Genomic DNA, 13144 nt, shown 5'->3' with positions numbered 1-13144 from the left:
CTACTAGACTAAGGGAAGGGTGAATAGAGAGAGAGAGAGAGAAAAAAAGAAAGAGGGAACTATTCTCCCGCTTATTTTTATGAGTAGTCGCTGGGCGGTTCTCCAGGCGGACAATCAACTCCACTCTTTTTTTCCAGATGGTTACCCTTGCAGTGATGATGAACTCTTTATTTCTAATTCACCGGGTTAATGTATTGATTCTTGTTTAATTATGACTCGCTGGTTCATTTTCTGTTTTTTACTGTCTGGCATCAATATTCTTGTCCATCTTTGAAGGTGGGTTTCCTCTTCGATTTACGTCGAACTTTTCCTAAGCTGAATATTTCCCCCGTTTTGTTAGAATTAACTTTCCCACACCAACAGTTTTAGGTTATTGTTGTGATATTTTTTCACTCCTCATGTATCCTCGTAGTAAAAAGACGGCTGCAGTATTTATTTCGCCTATTTATATCTTAGTATACTAGAGTGGTGTACCACTTAGTTCGCTCTCAAATGCCTGGAATTCGCTATTGGTTTTCCTCCGAACTTGGCTGTCAAGCAAGTACCTATTGCTTGAATCTCTTGAATTCTCACGAGAAGCTGGTTTTTCGGTCGTTTCTACTCATATCGAATGTCACCATTCCCGTTCGTCGTATGTTTGGCATGTCGCTAGAAAGCAACGAATACCTGTCCGTTTTATAATCCCGATTTTTCGTTGAATTTATTCTGCAAGTTTTACATCTCTTTTGAAGAATAGTGAAAGATGTGCTTACTGATTTCTGTGTACATGTTGGGCCTCTCCTAAGAAGAAAATTTATCAAGATCTAATGATTCAGTTTTTCCAAAGAGTGGTAGATAAGAAACTCTGTGCAGGGAAACAAGTTTGGTGAAACTTTCTGGGGAATGCTTTACCTTTGAACTGATTCTCTGTCTTCAAATCAGTAAGCAGATTCTGAGGAGCACGTGATCTGAAGAATGTCTACATATAAAAATTTCGACTCAACTCTGTTAACTGAGTATCCTGTGTTTCACTGAACTTGGATGCCGTTTCCCTACCAGATAGGTGGTCAAATATTCACCTAAGGAAAAGCAGTAGTACTTGTGCACTTGCTCTTGAAAACCAGTAGCAAGCACTTTGTTTCAACCTGTTCTAACACTGTTACACATTTTATCCAGATGCAAAGACTACATGATGGAAATATTGTTCCCAAAATAGAGAGAGATGACGAAATCTAATACGTAGTTGGCATTTTTCCATAAAGATTATTTCTTCTGGGACCAGAGGAGAATCCCCTCTCATTCGAGCCTTACTAAAACCTTCGGCAGAATGCTAGGATATTCTTTGGTTTGAGACAAAGAGATGGGCGTTTTCAACCGAAAATAATTTTCGTGGATCGTCGTATGTGATGGTTTCCACAAACTGCGATTCGTTCCTGTACATAGACTAGAAATACCGTATAGGCCATTACAGTTGAAGTTGATCCGCCAAACTAGCTAATACATAGACATGTATACGTATACGTATACACACACAATGACACTCACCCAGTCCTGCCCACCAACATCATCATCCTCAGCATAACATCGATGTTGAACACCGATGCTTCACCGCCGTACCGCCAACAGCAGCTATTAGAACCGAACCAATGATGATAAATGATGGCTGACTGATTTTGATGTTGCAAATAGATGTTGTGGGGTTCGCGGAATACGCATATTGTTCCTATTCAAACCACTCATTTGAACGGTCGTCTCCCTGTTCTGGCGTAATTATTCTGGTGAATATGGACAAAAAAACATACCCCGCAAAATCCTACGTATATTTAAAAAAGTTGCCCAGTGGGTTTCAAGCGTCTGTGATGCTATTTGACTGGGAAAGTCCTGACCGGCGGGTCAATCGATCGTCACAGCCAGGACAGTTACCGGGTCGTCGTTCGATGAGTCAGGCACACCAATCACATCAATCAAGCATAAACACCTTCGCCTGCTCAGACGTGAAAATTCAGATGCGTTCAACGTGCGTGGGAGCAGTGTTAACTTGCTCGCCCCGCATGTCAGATTTACGGCACGGCCATTGGATATGCACGGTTGATGAGCACTAGTGGGAGCGGAACTTGCGTCTAGTTGTGAACTCACCAGAATAATTATGCCAGAACAGGAGGACGGCTGTTCAAACGAGAGTGGTGTGAATATGAACATTTAGATGTGTTCACGTGCTTGTATAGACCCTTGACGAATCATTTAGGCAGTAACATCAGGTCTTTTCCATTTTATTTCCTAAATACTTGTGTCCAGAGGGCAAATTCCCTTTAATAGGTAAGTGTGCTTCCGATTCCGATTAACCAAACAGAGAAGAAACACACTTTATGCTCTAACCGCAGTCACAAGTCGTTTCCAATTGCCTCAACGTACGCACCCATCACTGTACGTTCCAATGGGTTTCAGATTTCACTGAGGCCTGGACAAATCAATGAAGGGATTTTGAATGTCTCAGAGCTTTCAAAGTAGTAAGGTCATACCCTGTTGGGTAATTATTTGGCTGATAATCTGTTTTAGCGCATTATTCCTGAAGTTATAGAAGGCAAATACTGTATCCAAATCCAAAAGGCTACCAAGGCCAGCGCCAAGGTCATCATGTCTGGAGCAGTCGTAAAAAATACTGCTTATATCTTAGGTGCAGTACCCTGCCTTTTGGAGAGGCACCTAAAGAAGTGTTTACGGTAGTGTTTTTCGTAGATTCTTTTGATATTCCCCTACTGTGTGGCGTATTTTGGATAATAAGGGTCGTTCTCCTCCTCACTGTTACAACGCCAGCTCAAACGGGAAAAGCGAGAGACTTGGTACCAGCCTATCATGGGCATTCTGAAGTGCCTACGCTGATTCGGAATAGAAAGCAACATCTACCGCTTTCATAACACGTTATTCACTTCTCCCTTTGGATCACTCCGAGTTCATGATGGTAAACCACACTATTCTCGGTAGACAGTGACCACTCAGTGCGGTAGCGCACAATCGTGTCATCATGGCTGACAGCACACTTTTTTGCTTCAGCAGCTGCATTGCTAAGTACCCTACCACTGATTGTACAGTCGCTTATCTGGTTTTGAAGTTCCATGTACTTTCATATGGCGATCTAAAGCTATTTCACTGGATGAGAGGTTTGTATCTTCAGTGATTTTGCCGCATCCCCGTTAGGGTTCTATTCCTGAAACCGACATGCTGCATGCACTCAATGTATGCTCATTGCATAGTATGTCATCAAAAATCAGGTGACAGTTTATTCTTAATTATTGATCAATGCACACTGTGTTTACATTCGCTGACCGAAAAATTTCATTCACATCAACAGCTACCGTCAGTTTGTTATACAAATTCTTTCACCCTGGATATCAACTGTAGCACTGACAATGTTGAATTCAAAATCACTTAGAAACCATGGGAAGCGTGTCGGCGAAAAACATCCTTTGTGTATAGTAGGAGACATACGAATAGTTCGGGGAATTCTGAGAATATGGTAAGACCCCATTCAGAGTCCGGGCCACCACAAATAGTAGAAATATTTTGCTGACTGCAGGCAATGTGGCCCACTCAGAGAGAACTAGCATGGACAGCAGTGTCCACAGAGGAAAGCTGAAATCAAACAGATCCTGATTGAGGGGTTTCACCGCGAAGCTGCATCACAACACAGTGCCGTACTTCATTCCAACAGATGGATATTGTCCGGAAACTTTCATCATAACTTCAATTAGGGTTCCCAACAATTACCGTATCCATTGAATCTTATCAAAAGATTCAAATTATTTCCATTAGTTTACAGTTATGCTCTTGCTTTGAAGCCCTAATGGCAAAATAGGCTAAAGGATTGAACATACCGAGGTTTTCTGAGCCATATTCGTTTACTCTGCACCCTGCTTGGCCCCCTAATTATGGTCATTCATAGTAAGGACCACAAGTTATTCAATAACATAATTTTTTTGGAAATTGCATTTGATGAAATCATCACACCAGTTTCACAAAGAAGTCAATTCATGAAGGTCTTCCAAAGGATCTCCGTCCACAACACGAGCCCCCATCAGATCCCTTTCATTGTTAAGGAGGGTAATTCCGTGAAAGCTTTCATGCGCAGTCCAACTCTGTACATCGTGCAATCGTCGATAGCATCTGGGCAATCAGAGCCGATGAGTTTCAGCTTTGAGTTTTGTCGTTCGGATACAGTAAGTAATGTAACACAATTCAAATCTAGGTAATTGAATGTCGGTGCGTCAATATCGACCGATTTTATCCACTTTTACTTCCTGCTCGATTATTTCTAAGGCTGAATAGTTGGTGTCACCAAGTATCGATTTAGTTGTGTGTATTTGGCTAGCAAATATAAGTATAGGTCCTAGGTCGCCTATAGCCTCTCCCTCCAATAAGATGACATAAGTCTTTGAATTGCCAGCAGAGCAGTTACGATAACCGAAACCAACAGATGACGTTAAGTGAATTGTCACAAATTTACTCTTCAGGTTACCGTTTCATGTAAAAAAATAGGGGATTAAAATGAATTCCATGCATCATAATGGGCTAAATGGGAAGGCCTATGGTCCGTTTGTATCACTTACTATTTGGTTAAGGGAAACTAACGAGGACAGAATACCAGTAACTTCTGCAACTGTGCTTGGCAGAGTGGCACCTTGTGTTAGTCCATCAATAATACTAACAGTACAACACCGGCATCATGAATGATCCATATTTTAGCACTAGGACCCCAAGGTCAGTTGTACCTTGGGGTATGCTGATGAATGCACATGCATCAGAATCATTTAAAACGTCGAGGTTAGTTATGATATTCGGGATGCTGTCATACGCTCTGGTTTGGTTCGCTAACCAACGGAAATGGAAATGGAATTCACATTCATGCTTGAATCCGGATAGTGTTATAATACTTTCTTTATTATAAATGATCCGAATACAAAAAGCCAAGCCGAAGAATCAAGTTGCGTCGTTATTACGTCACTACCTGGCGTTAAAAAAGCTAGGTAAAAAATTCAAGATACTGCTGGTACTGGATCATTATATCGGAGTATTTATTGCCAACGGAGTATCTCGGTTCAACGCATTTAGGTACACGTGATCTCAGCTCTGAACTTCCTGAATTATTATATAAAAGTAGTTGCTGCCTTCCTTACGTGATTTGAGCGACTGGCCTTGATATTACCCTTGATCACAGTTGGTCTGGGATAACCGTACTTCTATCCTAAGGTACTTGTTATGAGGCAGCCAGTTTAGATAACGACTGTCATTCAAGGGCGACTTTAACTGCGTAGCTGAAATTTTCTGGCTTTATTTGTATACATGTGCTATCAGGCAGACAACAAAAAATATTCTTCTGAAATTTATGGTACGTATAATCTGGCAGTATACCAGTTTAGCAATTGTACCGGAAGAAGTCCACAGAATCTTCTATCATGAGCATTCGAATCGCGTATTCTTGTCACCACTTTTTGTTCAACAGCTAAGCAACTAATCCAAGTATTTAAAGGAAGACAATTTTGAGCCATCTTAGTGACTATGTTGGAATGATGTCACTAGGCTACTTCGATATGGAGATTACCAAGCACCGTCGGGTCTCAGCATTCAGAATTTTTCGTTTTCAGTTCAAACTATATGGTTATTTATTACATTGAGCAGATTTGGAAATTTCTAATGAAGATTTCGTTTCATAAATGAGGCTAATCTATGCTGAAAAGCCAGGGAAGTATTGTAAGTTTCTGAGAAGTCATCAACCGAGGAGCAAGTTAACAAGTGTAAGCATGTGATGTGAACTCCGTGAGTGGCTCTTTATCATGTCAGAGTGCGAGTTAATCGCACTACTGATATGCCTGTCGTTGCAGAACGGTTGAATGTTTAAGGTACTAGCCAAAAATTCGTGGTTTCGAAACTCTCTGGAGCTTTGTTAGATGCACTCTGATGCTTATTCCCAATAAGGAGGAAAAGATTGTCGGGCTTCTCGGCTTTGCAGTATAAACTGACTTCTGAGCTTGTCTACTTGATTGCAAACGTCTGATCGAAATGATGTCACCTCCGTTTGTGACCAAACGTTTGCAATCAAATCGCCAAGCTCAGACAGGACGGCATCTGTCTGGTGAGCTCCAAGCAGGTCAAAACCGGTCGTGGGTTGCCGATGAGTCTTCAGCAGTCTTATGAGTGATGTATTACGTCTATACAACTTATCTCGAATATCCCACCAAGTGAAACAGAAAAAACCCCGTTTACCTCTTGTCACTGATATTTTATGCTGGCTGTGGACGTTTAGTTGTCAGGGCTGTTGTGTGTCCTGTACATAGGTCATGGTTCGAAAATGCAATCAAATGAACGTTGGTGGACATGCGTTTTCGCACAAATAGCCTTAGGATGCCGATCCTATGTGCACCACAAGGGGTTGGTTGGAAAATGTTGACTCTCTGAAACTGTGGGGTGAGTACCAGTCACTACTAGGCCATAGTAGCATGAAAATGCAGATAGATTTTACTTAGGCTCAGGACATCCACTAGTTAACCTAAATCCTAGGCAGCGGGCGGAAAGGTGTGAAGAAAACGTGAAAGGCAAAAGCAATAATAGCAAAGCAAAAGGCAGTGTGCTTCAAGAGTCACAACTAAATAAGCAATAGCGTATTCGGAAAACATCTCCAATCGGACAGCTAAAGTGCCTTTTGCCCGTTTTCAATGACAATCCGTCCACAGAACCAGCATAAAAGCTCCACCGTAGATATGCCAGTAAATAAGCCGGCTTGCGGACCCACAGAAAGACGGAAATCGTCATGACAAGGCACTGCTTCAAAAAACAATATGATTTACACAGCTTACTGACAGTTAGCGCAGCTGCACTAAAGATCCAGAACGAAGTTGAACTCTATTTGTTCTGGTAACCGTCCTATAGAAGTATCAGTGTGGTCGCATAAATGTTTCCATCGTCAGTGCACAAGCTTCGCTACAGACCAGCTTAACCTTACTTGGAGGTTGCTATTCCAATCTGAACTGCTGATCACTGGCAGTGTTCAAATTTGAGGCCAGGCATTTGGCAACATGTGTTTGAAGGTGTCAGACAAGCGCTTCCCTTGTTATCAGAAAACGTCGTCAGCTAATATGTCCGACGAACTCCCTGGTCAGTGAAACTGGTGTCGTTCACGCAATCTGTTTATCGACCACGACAGCTGACATCTGCATCCACCCTTCATTAAAAGCGTGAATAAAAGTCGAAAAAAGTAACACAGAACTATTCTTTTCGTGGTAGTGTAAGAGACAAGAACGCGTTCACCCAAGCCGTTAAAACTGCCAACTCTAGGCCCCTCTCTCGGTCTCCAGATTACCCTTCAGCTAAATGAAGAGGCGAAATCATCCAGCGGCCTCAACTTAAAGAATGTACTCTACGTGGGTAAGTGGACCAAAGTGAGATGTACTCTCACCATTAACATGATTACGTTCACTCGAAGTGAAGCGGAAATTTAGACTTGATTACGAACCGATGGACTGGCAACTCATAAACCACCTTATATCCCGTCAGACGAATCAACTAATTCAACCTACTCAAACTACATCACTTGAATGACTTGTTCGATCAGTTGCTCAACGACACGACCACAACGTGTTCACCCTATTTCGACATGTCCTTTGGAACTTGGTAGCAAATTCAACACCAGGTTACCTCAATCGCACACGCAACACACCCAGAGCACCAACGATAGCTGTGCAAGTGTGCGTGCTGACAGCCAGTTAGGTGCTGAATTCTACTTTAACAACTGGTCAGGCTGTTGTTCGCGTCTACAACCGAAATGACTGAAATGTTATACAACGGAAACTGGGCTTATGAATGACCAAATGCCAGCCTCCGGAGAGTGAACACACGAATTTGTGATTGCTTTCGTAAACAGATGTGCCGCTTTCCCTGCAGGTTTATGCGGGTTCCCGAACTGTAAACTGGATTCAAGTCAATAGATTGGGCAATCGTGATTGTGGAGTGAACGAATAGCCAATTACGTCACTTGTTTGATCGTGTTCAGAAATAGTTTGCACGGATGGTGCCATTGGCTTAGACCAGTGACCGAGCAGCTGGGCTAATCACTTGGCTTTGTAACATAATTGAATTACATCGTACACACTCGCTTCAATTATATTTGTATGCTAATGCAATAATGGTGTAAGTGGATGTGGGTTAGCAGCACGAGGCGATAAGTTCTCAGTTCAAAACAAGCCTCGCTTGATTAGAGACCTGAACGCCCATTCATTTTGTTAGTGGGTTGCAATTAGCTGGCGGTACAGATGAGCAGTGCCTTGTTGCTATGGTGCCTATTCTCTCATTGATATTCCACCCTAACCGACCCACTCACCCCGAGCTTGAGATAGCTCAGTAGTTAAGGTGCGAAATTACTGACTGGAAGGTCCGTGGTTCGAACTCAACCTCGCCATTTAGACTACTCTTGTCTAGGGTTCGGCAAACTGGAATTATCCCGGCCATGGTGCTCCTTTCTGGTGGAATGGAAGCTAGGTACCGAAAGGGTGTTATATCTGAGGCATTATTATTGTATTCATTATTCCAATCTAACTGGAGTGGTTAGCATGCAGTTAGAGCGGGCGCACATGAGCAGTATACCGAGAACTACTGACACTGACGCAATCAGTGCTTACAACACCCCTCTGTACGGGGCCATCAGAGATCGTTACAAGCCAGAGGGTCAAGAGATGGCAACAGCTCAGCTTTTCCTGTGAACAGGGTAATTTGACCGATCAATCAGAAGAGTGGTGGCCGCAGTCGAATCTTGTGACTTCTGTCTAGAACAGGTTGATCTAGTACAATACAAGAGCATTCAATGGTTGCCCACATGGCAGGTATTGTGGAAAAGTGAGAAATGCAGGAGCTACTCAGGCTTCTGTGGATGATTCTTTGAACATATGATGCAGAAGGTCACCGGTTGTAAGGACCTGCTTCGGTGGCTTGTAAACAAGCATACCAGAGTCGATCAAATGCTACACTATGTCAACCATACTGCAGTAAAAGGTCTAAAATGATTAGAGAGAAACACGATGATATCCCTTTTATAGTTGTATGAAAGGAAGCTGTGCAAATTAATGCATGCATCTAAGGCATCAAAAATGATGGGAAGGAAAGTATAGTCTGTCTACAAGGTAGGTATTTTAGTGCTGCTGTCCATAACAAACACGTCTGTTCAGACATGCTGGTAGTGAAAAGACATCACAAAAAAGATAGTAATGAATTTCGCGAAATTATCCCGATGCTGCCGGACGGCTATTACAGAGAAGAAATGGATACTGTTGGTTGAACGGTAGCACACAACTAACACTGCACTTTAAGTTCTCAATAAAAAGCTGACGTTTCGATCATGTTCACCACATCTGAGAGTATGAAAACAATGGGTGCCATTAGATACCGTTTAGCTGTCTAACTTCTGTGGTCTATCGTAAGCTGCATCCTTTGATTCAGTAGTGTGAATAAAATGGAATAAAAAAGATTACTAGCAATGTGTTGGAATATTGGTAGCTCCAGTGTACTTATCAGTAGTGGGCTGGGTGTCTGCTGACCCGTTCCCCAAGTTCCGCAACTGAATTGAAGGTCGATTATAAAGCTCGCGGGATAGACCAGCAGCAACCCGGTCAACTAACAAAAATGATTCAAGATTTCCACATCCGAGAAGGCTTTACGTAAGATCCATACACGTCTTCAGGCAAGTAAGCTTAGTTAACCAAGTATCTTAAACGCTCGAGCCCGATGTTACGGTATGGTATGTACCCTTATGAGTCCTGTCCAATTCCGCAGGTTTTTAAACGAAATGTGCTAACATCAGTCGGACTATTGTCGCTCACCTATCAACGTGTCCCATCCGTGTCATTTATCAAGGTTGAGCGCTACTAAGCATAGGATATATCAACGTTTATCAATTGTAACGTGTCTAGGTAACGTAAGTTTCGTTTCGCTCATTGCGAACCTAATTACTAGGATGGATGATCGGTTATAGGACTTCTGTAATGACCATGAACACTCGAACAACAGAATGCTCTAAGGTACCATTAGGTGATTCTCATTACTGAGCCAAATGATGAATACTTCAGTAACTTCGTTAGGTTTTGGCATCCAAACACCTGTAAGCTAGTTAAGAAAATCAATCAAGTCAATGGCGTGGACACGAATGCCCTCATTTGGGAGAACGACTGTTCTGGAAGCTAGCTTCAAGGAAGCGTGAAATCGATTATTTCCTCAGAGGTCATACTTGTAGTTAGTTATTACAGGAATTCGTTGGTATTGCGCTGGGATTCAATGGAATGGAAGGCTGGCGCCTGTTTTAGGGTTTACATGCTGCATTACCTCAACAGAATCCCACATACTTTTTTAAAGCAGTGTGCGAAAGAGCCGGAAAGCAATACATTCTGCTTGGAAAAAGGCGTTCAGCTGTAATACCCTTTCGGTGCCTAACTGCCATGCCACCAGAAGGAAGCAAGAAGGCTGGGATACTATTAGGTTGCCCAAGTCTAGACAGGGGAAGTCGAGAGGCAGATGCCGGGTTCAAACCACGGACCATCCGGTCAGTCAATTTGTGCTCTAACCCCTGAGTCATCTTGCCTGCTTCAACCTGAGGATGTACGGCCGAAGGCCAAAGAGAAAGGACATCCCTGAAGCCAGCGGTGTGCGTAACCAACAGGCTATGGTTTCCAAATAAGGTTGGGAAAACTAAACGTTTGGAGCGTGTGGTGTATGCACCGGATGGATCAGTGGCCTACACGAACGTGTCCCATGAAAGTCAGACGTTCAACTGATTAGGGCGAATTATTACACAGCCTGGTTCGGATCGTAGTTTGGAAAAAGAATCCCAAGAGCACCATAGTTGAAGTTCAGTACTGGACAAGTACGGACTGGTGCACTCTATGCAAGAGGCTACGTAATTTTAACTATTTTTCTAAGTTCATCTTACTACCGAATGTTTCGGTTTAGGAAAACTTACCTTATTTTGCTCACGTAACGACAGATTACACTGACTATGTTAAAAAAAATTTGCAGATGCAAATCTGTTGCACACTCAGTCTGCCTAAACTTTGATGGAAAATATTTACTTGCGTTAATGCAGAATTTAATTCCAGCTTTTCCAGCAACAAATAACAGTCCAGCCAGAACGGTCATCACTGTATTGTATTCTGAAACAGATGTGTACGCGGAACTACGGTATATACATGATGCCATGTTTGAGTAAGATTTCCATGGAAGACCATAGACCCAAGGCGGGCCAATAAAACTGCAGCCAATCCGAAATCTGTCACTTTATTACGGTGTTACATGACAAACCCGACCTTAACGTGACATTTTGTCTATCGCTAAGTGTTTTCATGTTACATGAAGAACCGAGGTGGAAAAACAAAAATTTCTCTGAATAATCTTGCTACCGTTTTTAACTGAGCCATTGTGGACGACCAAAACTAACTCGTCAATCGCAAAGCACCCTAATAAATCCACGGAAACTGGATAAAGCAGATAACTCGATAAAGTTATCATGCACCGGTAAACCGTGCTGTCAGCTCCCTGAGCTGTTCAGGCTATCAAAATCATAGAGCTTTCCAAAGTATGAGGTTAAATGCGTACCCTGCGCTACAACAAATGAAGCGGTCGATACTGTTGCAGGGCATCAAAAATGTTTATACCACCCGTCACTTAACGTGACAGTTGACTGGTGAATTAGAATGTCAAGTTTTGAACCAGAAAGTGTTTCGTTTGATATTTACTAAGTATTGCGGGTTGGTTTGCAGGCACTACCGAATCTTGTATAGTATAAGACGTTCTGAAGAAAAGAGGAAGCAATAAGCGGACTGCGCTTGATTTTACACTGACCGCTCGCTCACACAGCTCAGCAGATCGATTGAAGTGGTTGCGAAAATCAATCAACCTAGTGTACGGAAAGCAGTCTCCAAACTGGTATAAGTTGCATCTGTTGTGACCGCTGAGTAGGCGTAAATCCAACATACGTAGTCTCATGTCTGCTGTGACTCATGTGTTCTTATGCCGTATGCACCAGGGTTTTCGTGGTCTGTCGGATCACTAATCGTTCCAATGGACTCAGTGTCTAATGTAATGTAAAATCGGGGATAAAAAATTCATCTTGGTCGGCAGGTACACTCATGTGCATACCAACTTGGTTTTCGCGGAAGACTCGCTTGAAACCCAGTTGAATCTCGCGTTTATGATATTCTTTAACTGAATGTGTTGCACAAAGGCCGCCTCATGTAACCGTTGGTGCGATATTAGAAATATCGCAGCACACTTTCATAATGGAAACTACTAATAATGTGAAAACGAAATTGATGTACAAATGTATGGATTTGTCGAAATCATTCCGATTTGAATTCAAGTTGAACACAATGTTGACAGGAACTCGGGGCCCATCTGATGAGTTCCAAGAAGGGAGAAACCGGTCGTGGGTTGTCGAAGAGCTTTCAGCAACCTTGTGAGTGGTTTCTTTTATGCAAATTCATCTTGCTCCTTAGCAAGGTAATTTGTTACCACAAATGTTTCAAGCTGGGTGGCAAATAGCAGTCCGAAAGGAAGAATATAAAAGCACGCGTAAACAGGCATCAGAATGACGTGATGACAAAAAGCAGCTCACAGCCGTGGAGCTCCTCGCTTACAATGCCCACAAAAATCAGATTCCTAGGTACCTTTGTGCACGGATGAATACCACAGAAAGGATTTACTTAGTATGGAAAACAAACAGAGAGACTACCAGTGCAAAGTTGTTAGTCATTGACAGATCATAACGGCACGGATGGCACAAGCAGAGACGCCTAGTCTCTGCTCCTGAATAAGCGGGACTGTAAATCTGAGTTTGCGCATAAGTAATACCCAGGTCACGATGTTGGCTAAAGCCGTGAATACTCAAATACTGAGCAGTCTTACCACGTCCCGGATTACAGAATCCTCCCACGAGTACCAAGTTTTCTGTTGAAATACTAAACGAGTTCTTCGTTTCACTCTTGTCTGACCGCATACTGGGATTCGGACGACTATGGATGGGTTATCTGGCCACTCTATTAAAAAGTGGTCGCACTGATAGAACACCAGCATTTGAGCAGCCATCTGTCCTCAGACCGCGATATCCCCAAGCAAATATACAAGACAAAGTGATACA

Source organism: Opisthorchis viverrini (assembly GCF_000715545.1).
Source record: "Opisthorchis viverrini unplaced genomic scaffold opera_v5_145, whole genome shotgun sequence".
NCBI lineage: Eukaryota > Metazoa > Platyhelminthes > Trematoda > Opisthorchiida > Opisthorchiidae > Opisthorchis > Opisthorchis viverrini.
Note: the sequence above shows the minus strand (reverse complement) of the source record.